At 40.4% G+C, this 17,082-nt stretch overlaps 1 protein-coding gene across 2 annotated transcripts in view; it reads left to right on the forward strand.

The window, feature by feature from the left end:
* Positions 1-17,082, forward strand: part of SLC6A11 (solute carrier family 6 member 11) — a 94,798-nt gene that overhangs the window by 23,425 nt on the left and 54,291 nt on the right. The window lies entirely within an intron of this gene.

Here is a 17,082-nt window from a genome sequence, read left to right on the forward strand (position 1 = left end):
TATTTAGCACTTTCAGAGTGAATGCCACTTAATCCTGGGAGCAGGGAGAGGGAGCCATGGGGTGAGGGAGAAGCTGCCCTGGAGTGGTATCAGCCACAGCCCTGAGTAGTGTCTGTGAATAATCAACTACACTGAGAGAAGAAAAGAGCCACAGATCTGGAGGGAGGATCTAAAAAAAGCACTGATTCCTCATGTTGGAACTAAAGGAAACCAGGAACAAAGTTGGTGCATTGAAACCTTTAATTTTCAATTGTTTCTTATGTAGTTTGGGTTGTGGTTGGAGTCTTCTTTTGTTTCTGTTTTAGTGACCTCTGTTTATAAATGAAATATTTGAAAGGTAATGGATTTTTGAAATTTAGAAAACACCAGAGTAAAATTTTTCAGCTGTGTCAGCTGCACACATCTTTGATACTAGCAGCATTTTGGCTGCTCCCAGTTGCTGATTCTAGGTGTGTTTGCCAACTGTGCCACTCAACCTGCTGCTGCATTTCCTGCGCCAGCATTTCCACAGACACGCAGAGATTCCTGCAGCCCCTCTTGCATCAGTGCAGGGAAAATCCTGCTGAGAAACGCTGCCTGGGGTGGGGCTGGTGCCTTGTGAGGGCTGAGCTAGAATAGAGGCTGGACAGAGCTAAAGAATAAAGCAGGGATTTATTAAAGGATCTCCTCCATGGATCCACCTTGGGCAGCACCAGAGCCCAGCCAGGGCTGCACCCAAATGAACCAAAATGGTCCCAAAATGCACGAGCGCTCCCAGGGGCTCTCCCTGGGATCAGTTCTGCTCCATTGGCACCTTGGAGTTCATTGTCCCATTCCAGCTTTAGCCCAGGCAGTCCCACCCTGCTTGTTTTTGTCTCTCCAGCCCACGGTGTTTGTGCTCCTGGGCTGAGATTTGGATCATTTGTCCTTGGTGCCCAGCTGGAGCAGGAATTGTTTTGTCTCCCTGCTCTGTGCAGAGCTCACCATGCCCTGATGTGAATCCCAGATTCACAGACTAAAGCAGCTCATAGTCTGAAAAATAAAAAAAGCAAAACCTGATGCATTGGGATGAGAATGACTAGCTTAAAGGCAGGGGGAAATCCTAAAGAGAGGAATCTGGAGAAGCCAAAGTGATCCAGGCGAATGACAAGATAAATGTCCTCACGTCTTTGGTGGGCTCAGGGAGGTGCACGAGCACTTTGGAGTTTTCTGAGAGGCTGGAGCTGGTGGGTAAGAAATGAAACGGAGCAAAACTGGGTTTTTTTCTCCATCAGAAGGAGTTTCTGAGGATAGAAATGTATTCTAGCATGGTTTAATCTGCCCCAGGGGTGCAGGGGAAAGCTCGTGGCCGCACGCGTGTGCACGCACGCGAGGCTGGGCCACAGCACTCACAGAAAGAGCCCTGGCAGCAACCCTGGCCTCAGAGGGGCTCAAGTGACTTTAGAAAGGAATTTTTTTTACATATCTGGAGTTTACATTCAGGATTTTATTGTTCTTCCATTCTTTCAGTTTATAGCATTTACCCAGAACCAGATCTTGTGCTTTGAGGGTGGATAACCTGTCTGACCTTTTTATTTTTCTTTTTCTGATGGCTTAGCTGAACCCACAGCTTTAGGTAGGTGGAATAAATGGATTTTATTTCAGTGTGATTTTGATAACCACCTCTCTGCTGAGGTCAGCCTGGGAAAGAACAGCCTTTCTTGGGCATGATAAATGGGATAATAAACTTTTCAACAAGCAGAAATAACTTCTAGTCTTTCAACAGAAGTGCGAAGAGAAGAGAATTTGTGCCCAATATTCCCCTTTATAGGTCTCAAGCTTAAAACATTTGGATCTAGGTTCTGCAAGAGGCAGACTCAAGATAGACTTACACCATTTAAATCAGTTTGCCATGAGCAACTGTTCTGTCTCCAGAATCCTGAGGGATGCCTCAGGACTGGTAAATTCCCACATTTCTCAGGAGAGCCTGGGGTACCCATGAATCTGCCTTTCCAGAGGCTCTCAGGAAATATTGATAATATTTCCTAGCCAATATTGATAATTCCTTTTTGCAGCTCTGTTTCTGCGGTGCAGTTTAGTCCCTGGGTGTACATTTACTGGTTTTAATTTTTTAACACACTGTTTATTCAATATTCTTCCACTTGTCACTTTTTCCAGCCTAATCTCTGGAAATCTGGGCCTTGGCACTGCCTTCCCAGAACAGCAAACTTCCCAGCTTAAAAACAAAGGCAGTACTCAGGTGCTGGGGATGCTATAAATGGATTAAATGTTCTGAAATATAAATGATGTAGCAGATTTCAGGGCTGAAGTTTCCATTTCAAATCTAATGCCATTTCTAAAATTAATATTTAAGCTCATCCATAAGCCTTTCCACTAAATTGAATTTATTATATGCTCATTTCCAGGAAACATTTAAAATTGACTTCTGGGGTTTTTATTATAATAATATAACAGTCTGTTACATTTATGACATACTTTAATTGGATTGAATAATTTCAATCAAAAATACATTTATTCAAAGCAAAGAACTTAAAGTTTTATCATCTCTGAAACTTTTACGAAGGGAGGTGTCTGTGGGACAGGATAGTGGAGAGAAAGAGGACAGGGGAAACAGAGGTGAGAGGGAGAAGGTGTGTCCTCTCCACACACTTGTGCTTTGTGAAATATTCAGGAGGTTGGTTCACCCTTTTCCTCTTTTTTACTCTGCATTCTAATGCATGGTGGAAAAAGAATCCAAGCCTTAAAAGCTGTTGTAAAATAACCCCATCATTCTCCAACCAGCACTTCCACAGATGATGAATATTTAATATTTCAGGATATTAAATATATTAAGACTAACACGAAGTTTAGCTCCAGAGGAAGTGCTTATTACACTGTTAACAGGGTGTTCCAAACTTTTCCATTACTTTCCTTGAAATTCATCACTTTCTCACAAAGCATTTCCATTTTCCATTCCAACAGATGTGAAACAGCAGAATAAATCCAGGTGATTCTGGCAGCTTTCAGGTGAAATAGATTTGTGCCCTTTCAAAGGTCCTTGTCCTTAATTATTCAAGCTTTTCTCACCTTGAATTATCCAGTCTTAGATCTGAAGGTATTTGTGTGCCAGGTTTCACGTTTTAAATGTTGCAAATATGGAAAATACAGGATCCTTCAATGAGAAGCTCAAAATCAGAAGGAGAAAAACATGCCAGTGCAGTTACCATAATTTGACGTGTGTTTTGAAACTTGCTTGATAATATCTGATCTCCATCTCATGGAGAAGAGTTTTCAGTAGCTGAGATCAAATGCTTCCAACGATGAGATAAGAATTCTGTAGAAGACTGAAGAAAGTTAATTTTTTTAACATTTAAATTATCATTCCAGTCTCTTCCAGAGCATTGGATTTGGTTCAGTCCCTGATTTTTCCAAAATACTTTTGATTTCTGGTTATGGCAATTCTGTTTTTCTATATTGTACACAGAGCTGCTGAGTCTCCCTAATTTTTTGATCTTCCTATTTGATAAACGAAATCTTCAGGTAGAAGGGATCTTGTTCTTTTATAGATCTTGATTATCCATTTATTATTTAACTAAATGCCCATGTGCTTTACATGTTGAAAGAGCAACACTTGAAACTTTGAAATTTAACTAAATTTAACTAAATGCCCATGTGCTTTAAACTTTGAAAGAATTGCCAATGTATTTTTCCTAAATCACTTGCTGAAAGCAGTAAGCCTAATATTTTCCCTTTTATTTTTTTATTTTCATGATTTTTTGCAAACAAAGCCTCCCACTGACCTCAGATGTGTCTCTCTGCAGCTTCTGCCCAGTTCCTATTGAAGGGAGGAGCTCAATGGACTCACAGCTATAGAAAAGCATTTTAAGTCTTCTCTCCTGCTCTTTGTCAATATTTGGGTGCCTCAACACATCCCTGTCCTGTGCTGATATCCCTGGTCTGAAACCCTGTCAGGGACTTGGAGTTATAAAATTGCAAATGTTGGGAGGGTCCTTGGAATATCTCTGGTGAAATTTCGTGGTCAAAGAAGGTTCAGCACTGAACTTGGAACTGTTGTCTTGGTGTTTGGCTGCAGCTTAAAAACCTCCAAGGATAGGGATTGCTCATGGCTTGGGAAAACCTCTTCCAATGCTTAATTTCCCTTCATTAATCAATTATTTCCTACATGTTGGTTCATTACAATATTTAATTTTGTTTAAAAATTATTTCTTTTTTATTACCTTGTTACATTTCTGTTATCCAGCCCAAATCAAAGCCCATTTTTTGTATCATCTGTGTCACTACAGAGCATGGGTTTGAGTGTCTCCAATTACTGATTTGAAAAGACTTCTGTATTAATAATCTAAATTATTAGACTCAAGTTAAAAAGTAATCTAGCTTTCCTGCCTGGACCTCTTGAGAGGGAATGAGAGGTAATCAGCATTGAAGTGCTTCAGAATTTTGTGCTGTAGTTGAGGAGAAGTTGAATCAAAAGTATTAAAAATCCCCACAGTCTTTGTACTGTTTTTAATTTATTGATATCAGAACATTTTACCCCACCCACAGCACATTCATTAAACTGTGGATGAGGTTTTGTCATGCTATGACTCAACACCAAGCCAGCATTTTCTGATGTGAAGTGTTCAAAGAATATTCTCCCTCCAGGATTTTACTGAGTATTAGAATATCACACTGATTGTATGAGCACTGAGACCAATTCTCATATATTTTGTGTCTTTTTAAACGGGTTCTTGCTAACATCATGCAAATATTCTTTTGCCAGAGCTAAACTCAAATAGTTCCTGCACTGTGATTTTTACTTCTGCACTAGTTACTGGTTAATAAGTGATGAGAGATCCTTCTCATTGTGCAGAACCAGCTGTAAGAGAGAAAAATCTCACAGGAATCCATCCTTTAACATTTCCTGGAACTACTCTACATGCCATAATCACTGAATATTATTCTGTCTGATTCTGACTTCTGAATATTTTGATCCTTTCCTTCTCTTTGTGCTCAGTTCCCTGAATTTCCACTTCCTGCTGATGTTAGAAGGTGTTGAATTTAGAAGGTGTTACATTTAAGTTGCCTTTCAATATTTTACATTTTAATAATGTAAATTATTAAAATTTACCAGCAGAGGCTGGTAAATACAGAGGGTGATGGTGTGAGCTGGAAGCAGGGATGTTGCAGACCCAGAGCCAAGAGGCTGTGGATAACGCTTTTAAAAATCTGCTTGGCTTTTCAGGTCATAATCAAATTTGCAAATGTCTTGCATGCTCTCATCAAGCCTTTGATAATACTGGGGCTCTGTCAGTCACTTTTTACCCCTTTGCAGCCTGCAGATGCTCTGTTACCCACAGCCCAGAGAGCTCTGCTGGGAGGTTTTGCTGTGCTATGTGAGCCAAAGCTCTGATGGGGCTCCTCTCTCTGCAGAAACATGAGCTGAGATGCTTGATTAAATAATGCTGCGAGTCAAAAAAAGGACAGATTAATGATTGCATAGGATATCCTCTGTAACTTCTCACCTGATCTGTCACTGGATATCCACTGCATCTCTAGATCCACTGTTCAGCTGGCAGCTCATCGCTGTAAACCCTGAGAAATGACCTGGCAGGATTTCTGGGTGGTGCAGCTGTTGAACATAAGCATAAAAGGTTGAGGGGCTCTGATATTGTCCTGGTCACCTTCATTATTCATTAAAGTGTTTCACTTCCTACACAGCCCCAGTGGAAAAGTTACAAACACCAGAGCAAAGTAGAGAACTTATTTTTTTCTCAAAGGAACAACTCTGCTGCAGTAGGTGACACAAGAAGCAGGATTTGGGGTTGAATATGTGCAAACGAGGACATCATTTCTTGTTTTACTCTTTTGCTTGTGATTTTTTTTCTCTTTTTCCTGCCATTGTGCCTATTGCCTTCACCTTAAGCGTTCTCTAAAAGTTTCATTTAGGAAAATTAGCTAGATTCCATTCAGACCCCCAGATATTTCCTGCTTTGAGCATTTAGTTTAACTTTTACATACAAAACTTAGAGCAGAGTCCTGAAGAGGCTGCTGAGTGCCTTTAAAGCTCAGATCAGTCTGAGGGGTTGAAGATGAACTCCCTGAGGGATCTGGGGATGTTCAGCCTGGAGAAAAGGAGGCTCAAGGAGAACCTGATTTCTCTCTAAATTATTTGACAGCCAGGTGGGGTCGGGCTCTGCCACCAGGGAACAAGGGACAGGATGAGAGGAGATGGTTGCAGCAGGTTTAGGTTGGATATTGGGACAAATTTCTCCCCTGAAAAGGTGGCCAGGCCCAGGAAGGAGCTCCCAGGGCAGTGGTTTAATCACCACCCCTGGAAGCGTTCAAAGGACAGGTGGATGTGGCACTTGGGGACAGTGGTGGCTTTGGCGGAGCTGGGTCAAGGGTTGGTCTTTTCCAGCCTTAATTATTCTGTGATTCCCAGAAATTAATTTCCTAGCTGCACAGCTGCTGTTTTTGCAGTGCTGCACTGCTCCTCACTTGTTAATTAGTGCCATGGATCACTTTGATTTGCTGAGCTGAAGGCACTGAAGGGCCAGGAAAGTTTTGGAAGTCTGTATTCATTATATCTGTCAAAAAAACAGAGATGAAAGAGAAAAGGTACAGCCTGTTTGCTGGGACATCTTGACATAGAAACCTCTTAATAATAACAGAAACATGTCCTGAAAAGGGGTTTTGACATTATTATTAATCTGTCAATGTGATGGGCAGGAAACAGTCACTGCAAACTGGACCATTTGTAATGAATAATTGAGGTGGCCAAGGAAATGTACTAAGATATCCTTAATTCACACTGACATTTTAACAAGGTGTAACTAAGGGTAGAGAACCCTGGGTTTTTTTCATTTTATGATGCTTTTGAGGTCCACCTGTCCCAGGCTGCAATTCTGAATAATTCAATATAAAATAGACACCTGACTTGTGGGAAATTTATTCCAACAAATTAAACTCTACACTGTGCACTACTAAATCAAATATATAAAATAAAGCCGCAACTATAGTTAACTTCTTTTATAATATAATTCTCCTATAATTTATTTTTCATTTTGCTGTTGAGGAAAATGCCCAGAATTTTTGTGAACAATTTAAAATGCCAAATGGGAGCTGGTGGAGGGAGTGTGGTGTCACCTCTTCCTATTGAAATCCAAATATTCCCCCTTAGCTCTGTTTTTATAGTTCTGCTCCTCCTCCACCTGGAGAGGAGCAAGGGATGGCTCATGGATGTACATCCCCAGCAAACTTCATTATCCAGACACAGGAAGTTCTTTTTGTCCCCCCTCCACACACTTTTTTATATTTCTTTATATTATTTTTTATATATCTTTATATATATAAATATATCTTTATATTTGATTCTATATATTTCTTTACATTTTGTGAATGATTTCTGTCACTCTCAGAACTTTGAAGGTTTTTTGTCCTGCTCCTGAGGTGAATTTCATCTCTCTTGGTTTGAACTGGGCTTTGGTGGCTTTGAAATAATCTACCACATCATGAATTATCTGCCCCCCAGTTATGCTCAACCTCATTGTTATTCATAATATTTTGATGATAAAATTATAAAATGTAATGAGGAGAACCAAATAGCTCAGCCTGTTCTTTTCAAATGTGATCTTTTTTCCTGCCTAAAACTAAAAAATTCAAATATAAAGCAGTAAGCTTCAATGGTTCCTTCAAATAACAACATCTTTTTTAAGCTTTAAAGCTGGTTGGATTTAATTGCTTAAATTTCTGCAAGGCTTGAAGCCTGTCTCTCCTACCCAAAGATTTGCAGCAAGTCTGTAGCAGCAGCCAGAAAAAGTCACAGAATTTCTGTAGCTGTCTCCAGCCCCTGAGTCACAAAGCAGAAAAAAAGCCCAATAAGGGGAGCTAATATGTCTTTTGCTACTTCTGGTATATAAGCTTAGGAAGAAAATCAAGTGAGATTTGGATTTCTGTTTCTGCATGCACAGGCACTAGATTTGCACTTATGGAACTGGGCCAACAATTATGTGATGGAAAACAATAAAAAAATATAAAATAATAAAAAAATGGGCCTGAACAGTGCTAATATTTCTGAGTAGTGCTAGTATTTCTGACTGGGGGTAATTCCGTGTTAATTGAGGAGCTCTCTCATAGCAGAGCCTCTCTTGAGGCCTTGTCATTTCCAGTTGTGCAAAAATCCCTCCATGTGACCCTAAAATAAGAGAATATGTTCATCTGCTGGGAAATACAAGCAGAAAGAGAGCTCAGTGTGTCAAGATTAATGCATGAGGGAAATGGGAAAATTCCTGGGATTAGGGTATTCCTTTCCCTTGAGGAGCAAGACACTGCTGGGTATCCAGTGTGCTTGAAGAGCCCAAACTCAGAGATGTTTTTTCTATATTTTACCCGTCATTTTCCCTCCCCTCAGGAGTTAAGCCTTGCTTGCCAGCAGTTAAGACTCATTCACTAGTCCCAAAGAAAATTTATTTCTCAATAGCAGGCCATCTAAAGGCCTTAATGGATTCAATGAGGCAGAAAGAAGGAGCAAAAGGACAGAAACAAAAAAAAAAAAAAAAAAAAAAAAAAAAAAAAAGTAAAAGAGAAGAGAAAGATGTGTGGAAGGGAAAAAAAAAAAAATAACTAGGGCCCGTTGTAGGAGCCCAGGAAAAGGAACTGGGCAGCAAGGATTGTATCTCCTGAAGTGTCTTTTGTTTTAGGCTGAAGTAACAGCAAAGAATGGCCCTTCATGGAGAGGCTTTAACAGTGGCCAAGGCTGATGTCTGTATTCAAAGGGGGAAAGTAGAACATTCATGAGATGCATGCAGAGTTCCTGCTCTCCGCCTCCTCTCTGTGAGCTTTCGAAACTATTTTTTTTTTCCACTCTCCTGTGCTCTGAGCATTTAAGGACACTTCGGGTTTGTTAAAAAAAAAAAAATCAGATTTTTGTGCGTCTCGGTGATTTTCCCGACCTTCTGTTTGACAGATGGGGAAGGTTTCATCCAGGAAACTTCAATCAAAATCGTGTCTTCATGATTTCATTCCTTCCCAGCTGCACCTTAGTGGGGAAATCCACTTTTATATGAATATTTAGGGTGGATCTAAGCCCTGGTCCACAGCTGAAGAGAGTAAAAAGTGTTTCAGGACACATGCAAGTGGGAAAGGTTTTGGGCAGAGAAATCACCTGGTCTGTGAACTTAAAGTAAGAGAAAGCAGAAGGGGCAGGGAGGAGCAGAGGGTGGAAAACCAGTGGGATATTTGTTGTGCATTGCAGGGAAAATTGCTGCAAAATTAAAGGGAAAGCCCCAGGGCAGGGATGAACACAGCAATCCCTGGGGGAAAATTGCACTGATTGGCTAAAGGTAACAAATTCGGGTTCTTTTTGCCATTGAGGCTACCAGGAACTTTTAGCTCATTACCAAAATGGCCCTGACCCTACAAAGATGCTTGAGAAATGGGACAGTTGCAGTCATTTATTCAGAGCATCATCTCTTCATGGTTCAGGACCTGCCCTTCCTTACCCATCCTCTTCTCCCCCTTCCTGTAATCAATGAACGATTCCCTGCAGCAGAGCACCCAACAGGAGCCAAAATATAAAATTTCCAGTTTATTATCATTGTTGATGCACGTGCCAGGGTTAAAATATTATTCCTTCAGGTGCAGGGCACTGCTGCTGGCTGGGATTTACAGCTGAGGGGTTTCCAAAGCTGCATTTCCCAAAACTGTGTGGTTGCAATGTCCTGGTCTCTATGTGTGCACAGAAATTCTGTACAGAAATTGCAATGAATATTGCATTTCTTGAGTCTTTTTTTTGGTATATTTGGAATATTATTTGCACTTTTTTTTCTGCAGGAGCACACAGGGTCCTTCAGCTGGGATGCACAAACATTTATAGCTCTGATTTCCCTAAGGCTGCTCCAATTTTCTCTTTCTTCCCTTGAAACATAATAGCTACAATCCCCTATTTTCACACAGGTCATTTGTCCTCAGCTCCTGCTAATCTGTCCAGGTTTAAGACTGGCTCCTTAGCTGCAATTTTAGGTATCCATCCCCACGACCCTGTATGCCAAGGCTATATTAAACCAAATTCCTACCAGTGGGAAGGCAGTCTCTGCTTTCTGCAGCCAGCAAAGTCCACATTTCTGGCTTTATCTCCAGTGTGAAGATGTCTTTGTAGTACAAGTTTTGTTTACAAGGCTGTTCTTGTGCCATTTACAAACTTGAGTCCTGTATCCCACCCCAGTGTCAGCTCCTGTGGCTCAGATCCAAACTCACTCCCAAAGCTTAATGAAATGAAATAAATTGCCTCACAAACAGCAAAGGCAGCCTCAGGCAGCTGCTGGTGCTGGGCTGGCAACTAAAACACATCCCCAGGAGGGAGCTGGCTGCTGGGCACCTGCTAGCCACTCTTGCTGCTGGAAAAAAAAAAAAACAACCCTGTGTGCCCCAAAAAAGAAAGGAAGACACTCAAAACATCCTGCGTTGTGTCATGGAAAGTAGACACTTTCCATGTCTGCTTTTGGACAATTACTAGATTGCTGTGTTGTAGAAAGTGTAAGGCACTGCTCTTAATCAAGTGTAATAAAAATTCTGGGTTCTTTCCTGTGGGTGTAGAATGTGTTTGGGAGAATTGCAGTAGTCGAGGTCAGTGAGGATTTCTGTGCTTTGGTTTGTGTGTCCCTTGTTCCTGGGGTGCCTTGCTGAGGTTGGAATCTCAGGGCTCCAAGTGTGGGATGAGCACAGGGAGAGGTCTCTGCTCCCCAGGGAGAGCCCCTTTCCATCCCCAGAGCTGCCACTCTGTGAGCTGAGAGTTCAAAGCAGTTCCCTAAGAGAGAAAAATAAATCTGTGGCAGTCACCAACTCCTCACTCACCCTGACTTCCAGCCCAAGGAAGGGTTTTATCCTGTGATCCTCTCGTTTTTTCTATGCATCACATCACCTTTTCTTCTCAAACCCACAAATTAATTGCAGCAGTGTCAGATTGGTGTCCTACAAGCCAGCCTTGAGGTGATTTAGCAGCTGCATTTAGAGGCTGCTTAGAGGGCAATAAACCCTCAGTCAAGGAGTGACTAACTGCATTAGAGGCGGTGGAGCAGCCACAGGGAAGGGAAATGTGGAGAATAAAGGTCAGGATGATAAGGATGCTTGTTAGTCCGAGTGGTGAGGCTATTTATTATGCTTCTGTTATTATACTTAATGCACAAGTGGTGTTGCAAATGCTTCATGTGGTGCATCCATCTCTCAGCTGTCACCATGGACATGAGAGCTGTGCTGCTCAGTGGCTGCCAGGGACAGGGCTGTCATGCTGGGGGCACACAAACACACCTTGAACCATAGAAATGGGAGCTCTGTCCTCCTACAAAAGTCCTGAACTTCCCAGGAGAATCACAGAGTGGTTTTGCTTGCAAGGGAAAAGACAATTCATGGAATCAGGGAATATCCCGAGTTAGGAGAGACCCACAAGAATCAGACAGTCCCACTGCTGGCCCTGCACAGACACCCCAACACCCCAACAATGCCACCCTGGGCACCCCTGGGAGCTCCTGCAGCCTGGGCAGTGCCAGCACCTCTGGGACAGAACCTTTCTGATTTATTAAAAAAATATGGACATTGATCTAGTACCAATATCCAACTGTGAGGGACAAAAACTCTCTAACAGTTTAAAGTTAGAAAGTGAATGTTTATTGTGTGTGGGATCGCTCCCAAATCCACACCGCAGCTTCCAGGTGATTACAGAGTCCTTTTATCCATACAAGTATTGAATACACAAAATACAAATACATATTCATCATTTTGGTATATCCCATTCCTCGCTTTGTATGCCAATCATTTCAGAAGTTACTAAGCATGCACAGTTTGTTCCTTGAAATGGGTCGGTGTCCCTTTCATGGGGAGGGGTCCCAAAATGAGGAAGTAAATGAAGTCTTCCTCGTTCTGACCTTTCTACCTTTTCAATGCAAGTATGACAAATGAACTCTTGGTAGAACTCCCATTCCTTGTCTTCAGTTGATTTCAGAACAGAGGAGGCCCACAATTGTCTTATGCTCCTAAAAGCTATTTATCAGTTTCTATATTCTTCATTATAAACCCAGCTAACTAAACATTGTGCTGACAATCAATTAATTATTATTTAACTACTAACTCTTAACTTCATCAAGGCCTACTCATTTATTTTAATTAACTCCAGTAAGGCTTATTTCTGACTAAAATCTTAGCTCCTCTAAAATCTCTAAATTCTTTAAAATATACGTTTCATTTCCCTGGCTCCTGTCCCGTCCCAGAGAGCAGAAATCAGAGCTGCCTCTCCCTGCCCCTCCTGGTGAGCTCTGACCCTTCTCCTTCAGCTTCATGACTACAAAAATCATCAAAAGACAAAAAGGTGTGGCTGTGCTATAGGGTATCTTTGCCTGCCAGTTTACGAATCTTTTTCTTTTCCCCAGCATTTACTGCACAAGTTTAAATAGTTCTGTGGTGCCCAGAAAACTGCAGAAGTGACTGCTAGATTTAGAGATGGCCACTACCAAACCTGCTGGAGTGCTTGGAGGATTGATAGAATAATTTTAAAAGAAAGTCTCACATATTATTAGTTTTGGTGCAAAACTCTAGGGAAAATTCTTATTACCATTGAATTAATGTTCTGTATTTTTAATATTTAAAATGTTATGCATTTATTTGGTGACAGCAGAGTCTGACTGACACATTGATCTTTTCCAGCTGGCACCTTTCACCTTTTGAGGCCACCTTTTTTATCTTTTTCTGGCTGGAAAACCTCCCCTATAATCCTTTGATCATAGCATTGCTTCCACTTCCCAAATTTCATCCAGTATATTTTTTTTAACTTCAGTTCTGATTTTCGTTTGTTAGTGTGTTTTTGTTGTTTTTTTCTTTTTTTTTTTTTTTTGAGGGGTTTTTTGAATGACAAAATCTAAGCTGGAGATGATAAGGAATGCTCTGGTAAATCTCAATTGTACTGGAAAATGTTGATTCACTGAAATGAATCACTAAAGGGAATCTAATAATCCCTAATAATGAGGCCAACACTCCTCCAGGAAACCCAATTTCATGTTCTCCAGAAGAGTCAGAGGACAAACAAACCCTGAACCAGGAGAAGGAGCTGGACAAAAATTTTGAGTCCATTCCAATGCATACTTAAAATTTTACACATTTTGGAGTGACAGGAAAAATCACCTCCTGCCCTGTCCTGGCCTTTGCATCTCTATCTGCTTGAATGAGAAACATTTTTAGGATGGGTCAGGTCCTGAGGAGTGAGAACTGGAAGGTCTGTCTAGAATAAGTAAAAATTCCAATTCATGTAGGGCATTATTGAACCCCTATTTCTGCCTGTGTAAAATCAGCTACACAACTGGGAATTCAGGTGCTGCTGTGGGTTAATTCTGAATTATTTTCAGAGAAATGGGGTTGCTATGGGGTACAGTCATGCCATATTACACATTTTTTAAAGCAAAATGCAAACTTCCGGGTATATGTGTAACTCATAGTATCAGGTTTGTCTGTGAAGATAAACTAGGTGGCATTGAGATCTCTGAAAATCCTAGAAGGTTATGGAAAGGAACAGCTTTGTTTTATAAAAGCTCGTACATTTTAAACACCTTTACAAAATGGAAAAAAAACCCCAATCTTCAGTTGATTAATTAGTCCTAATTTATATTTAAAATTCTTCCTGATTGATTTTTAAAGTTGACTTTTACTTGATTAAATAGAACTCTCTAATTCTGAGATATTTGTGGCTCTGCAAATTCCCTCCTTGATGGGAGCTCTACATAAACACTTTGCTTGCAGTGATGAGCTCAGCCAAGATGCTGAAATTTGCTTCCTCCCCATCAGTCTTCCTCTCCCTGCCCACAACCAGAGGGCAGCTCTTCCTCTTTGCACTCTTGAATATTAAACCAAAAAATCAAATTATAGTTATAGGATGCTGTTATTTCACTGGTTTATCATTACCATTAATGGTGGAGATAAAATAATATACTTCAGTCAAGAGCTAAAATAATAAACTTCAATCAATCTTCTTTTCTGGGTAAATCCCCACAAAACCCAAAACAACCACTGCTTTTAAAGAAAAAACCTCCAACAGAGACATTCCAGGTGCCAGGGACAATAACACCAGGATTTTAGCATTGGAAATCTGCTTTTGTATTTCCTCTGGGAGAGTTGTGACTGTTAGCCAAATCGTAGTGCTCGTTTTGCTGAAGGCTTACTGCAGCTCTCAGGGTTTGAGAATTCCAGCACAGACCTTCCCCACAACCAGAGGGCACCTCTTTCTCTTTGTGCCCTTGAATGTTAAACAAAAATCAAATTACAGTTCTAGGATGCTGTTTTTTCACTGGTTTATCAGCACCATTAGTGGTGGAGATAAAACAATAAACTCAATCAATAATTTTTTCCTGGGTAAAGACCCCTCTAACCCTAAAACATCCACATTAAAGAAAAACCTCCAACAAAGACATTCCAGGTGCCAGGGACAATAACACCAGGATTTTAGCAGTGGAAATCTGCTTTTGTATTTGCACTGGGAGAGCTGTGTGTGCTTGCCAGATCTTAATGCTCATTTTGCTCAAGGTTTTCTGGCTTTGAGCCATTCCAGCACAGACCTTCCCCTGCTCCCCAGAGCTGTTTTGGGCACGCAGTGTGGCAAGCACAGTTCTCTCCCTCTCAGGATTTTCATAGAGGTGCACAGAGAGAAATTAAAGAGACAACAATTTCTAATTCTTCTCCTTGTTTTTCCCATGTGGAATGTGTTGGGAGAATTGTTTACCTGGGGTAAGTCCTTGGTTGGATTCTGGTGAGGATTGTTTGAGCCTGATGGCCAATCCAACCCACCTGGGGCTGGACTCTCAGAGAGGGTCACGAGTTGTGAGTTAGAGTCAGAGAAAGTAGTATGTAGTTTTAGTATCCTCTTTTTATACAGTATATTCATGTATTTTAGATTAGTTATAATAAAGAAATCATTCAGCCTTCTGAATTGAGTCAGCCATTGTCATTTCTTCCCATTGGGTTCGCCTGCGTTTACAATACACAGTGTTTACAACTGTTGGCATTTTGGTAAGAGCAGTGTGGCAGCAGCACGTTCACAATGTGAAGAACACACTTCCCAACAAATGGAGAGCACATTTTTGGCTCTGTTGCTGTTGAGGGTTGTTGCAGCTTTCAATTTCTCATCACCGTAACTCCTGTAAGAACAGTTGGCGAGTGGAGGATTAATGTTGAGTGTGGAAAATATAATTTTGGAGACTGAAGAAGCACTGGGAGGAGGTGCTGAGCTCCTGAATTGTATTTACTATAGATACTGATTTAGGAAATAGAGAAATTATTTTCTTTCTGGTATTTAATGACAGCAAAAATGTAATAACATGAGTGAGACATTTCCAACAGTCGCTCTGTTTCTAGTTCAGGTTGATCCTTTTTTAGTGTGGATTCATTTGTGAACATTTCAAAACACTTCAGAGCAGCCACCACCATCTGAACTGATTTGTACAATATGCAAATTTTACTGTGAATTTGGTACTATGAACTTGACCAAGGCCTATTCAGGCTGGAATGAACCCTTGAAATAAAAGGAACTATGATTTAAAGTCATTTTTTTCAGGATCCAGCCCATTATTTATGATCACTCCCCCTGTTTTTGAAGCTGTTGGCACATTATTTGTCACTGATTATGTCATTATTAAGCTGTGCATGTATCAAGAATTAATCTGGTTATCTGCAATTGCCATAATTTATTTATTTATTTATTTATTTATTCCTAATAATTAATTGAGAATTAACTTATTTTCCATTATTATTTATTTTTAATTTAATTTATTATGGTATTTAAATGCAGGTGCTGACATAAATTATTCCAATAATGGGATAAAATTCACTGTTTCTACACTTTCTGTGGGTACTTTTATGTGTTCTGGTCTCCATGACTGGGATTTTTGACTGCATATTCTGTTCTTGGTAGTCTTACAAATGAATGTTTTGGGGCAGGATCTGGTAATAAGAGCATTTTTACTCAAATACAAGGAAATCTATCTTTACATTCGCTCTAGACAATACACTGATTTTTTTTTAAATTAAGTAGGAGGTCTGTAGACCTCATCAAAAGAACTACCAGGCCTGAAGAGTAATTTTAGCAGAAAGAAGACAGATCTTGATTTTAATGCTCCTGGGCAAGCTGGAAGCAAACCCAGCTGTTGGAACGAGCTGGGAAATTACACATATTTAGAAAACTTGCTGCTGCTTAAGGAATATTTATGGGGAGAAGCAGCTCATCATGGAAGTGAATTGTTCACTCAATTCAGCTGGGAAAATGAGCTGCTGCTGTGCATGGATATTGTCTGCCCTTGGTGCTTTCTCATTGTTTTCCAATTTTAGCTGCATGCCTGGGTTTCTAATAGAGCACTTTGGATCCAACTTTCCACCATAACTTCTCTTTCTTTTGGAACCTTGGACTACAGGCAGGCAGTTTTGTGAAAACAGAATATTTGAAATGGAATTTAGGAAGTGCTGCAAAGTGTATAAAGTCAGACCCAATGTAAAGAATAATTAGTGCTGCAAAATATATAGAAAATAGGTTTTTTCACCCATTCTTAATGTGGGATTAAGCCTTCTAAATAACAACTTGGGCTTGTTAAAGCATTTTTCATTCAAGAGAGAGCTCCCATCTGCCCATTCAGTTAAAAGAATGCCAACCCAAACTTAAGCAGAACATTTTGATTTTGTTTTTGGTTTTTTTTTTTTTAATTGACTCAATGAATTTTGGAGTGAAGTTTTCATTGACTTGTGAAGGAAACCATTCCAGCGGGGCTCAGACTTTCATTTATTTATTTATTGCCTTCACCACTGTGTGGAAAAAAACTGGAACTTGCACAGCTTTGCCAGGTAGGGATTTTTTCTGTGTCCCAGGCAATGAACTCAGGGTGATGTGGTGCTGGAATTATTCCTTTCTGCAGTTATTATTTCATGTGGAATCTTTTGCTACCTGTGATCACTCAGGTTTTCCCACCCCTTCACCCAGTGTCCTCCCCTGGCCTCTCTTTGGAGGCTCATCTCACTGAATTTTCATTCCCAATGAATATTTCCTTTTGCATTCTTATTTCTCAGACCTCAAATCTCATGAAATTTTCTTAGCTGTTGGGGTTT

This window comes from Taeniopygia guttata, chromosome 12, assembly GCF_048771995.1.
Source record: "Taeniopygia guttata chromosome 12, bTaeGut7.mat, whole genome shotgun sequence".
In the NCBI taxonomy this organism is placed as follows: Eukaryota; Metazoa; Chordata; class Aves; order Passeriformes; family Estrildidae; genus Taeniopygia; species Taeniopygia guttata.